Here is a 1,399-nt window from a genome sequence, read left to right on the forward strand (position 1 = left end):
TTTTCCCCGAGACAGGGTGTCTTTGTATAGCCCTGGCTGTCCTGGAACTCACTCTGTAGACCAGGCTGGCCTCGAACTCAGAAATTCGCCTGCCTCTGCCTCCCAGGTGCTGGGATTAAAGGCCTTCTCCATTTGCCTGAAATTACAGGATGCACTGGCATGCTTGGTTTCTAGGCAACACCTTCCTATCTTCAATCAGCATGAATTAGTTTCTAGCCGCCCTCCTGGCCTGCCAATATCACTCCTTGGTTTCCTGTGGCTCTAAAGCTGAGGGTTAAAGAGAACTTTAGAAGTATACTGACAATGCCCTCTACATTGTTGATCACTGAGAAAAAATTCCTTCTTCCTCATTAAGTAGGTGGTTCATAACCCTGATAGGCTGTTCCGATCCATTACCCCACCCTATAAAATGTTCTTTTCCTTTCCTCATAGCTATTGTATCAGAACACTGGGGCTAGCCAGCTAGACAGAGTTCCCTTGGAATTTTCTGCTTTCCTTTTCATTTAGAGTGGACACCCACACACTTTCATCCTGCTTTTTCATCCGGTTATGTTTACCTAGTGTTTGACTCATTGTATCCATCGTACTATCCATCACACTACATTGTTGTTGTTGTTGCTGTTTCTGTTGCTGCTGTTCTTGTTGCTCAAATCTCTCTCCTAAATGGGTGCCTTAAAGGCAGAAACCTTTCTTTACCTCCAACTAAGCTCTCGGTAGGTGTTGAGCCCTGCTAATCTTCTGACCTTCAGAATCTTCTAATTTCAGCCCTTCTGAAGTATGGCTGTCTGCCTAACCTTGAAGTAACACTTGTTATCAGTCAGCGAGTTGATAATTTACAGCAGGTCTCTGTTGCCTAATGGCTAGAACATGTCTCATCCTGACTCTGAGAAACCTGTGGTTGAGATTTGCCTTCACCCTGCCGTACCCAAACCATCCTGCCAAGGCTTGCTTCCACCAGCCTGATGTCCTTAGTGACCCAAACACACTATATTTCTTCCTGACCTTGGTCTTCACTCATCATCCCTCTCCTGCTTGGAATGCGTCCAGCGCTTCAAACCCTCTGCATTTCATAAGAATTAGGAGAATGTATTTGGCAGGAGTTCTGGTACTCTCCCCAAGAGTTTTGTTTAGTTTTAACATGGGAAAGAGAAAAATTAGCAGATGAATATGTATAATTGGATTCCGTGAGGGACGCAGATGCAAAGCAATGTAGCTCCAGCATAGACCTGTATCCCTTGTCATACTGTATGGCCACTTGCTTTCTCCTTTCTTCTCTTTAGGCTTAGCTTTTTAAAGGGAGGGGTTGTTATTTCGTTGTTATAAACTAACCATGAAACATAAACTAACACGATATCTGTTCAGTAAATGAGCTTAGTAAATTTTTTTTTTTTTTTTTTTT

The sequence above is a fragment of the Mus caroli genome, chromosome 1 (genome assembly GCF_900094665.2).
Source record: "Mus caroli chromosome 1, CAROLI_EIJ_v1.1, whole genome shotgun sequence".
Lineage (NCBI taxonomy): Eukaryota > Metazoa > Chordata > Mammalia > Rodentia > Muridae > Mus > Mus caroli.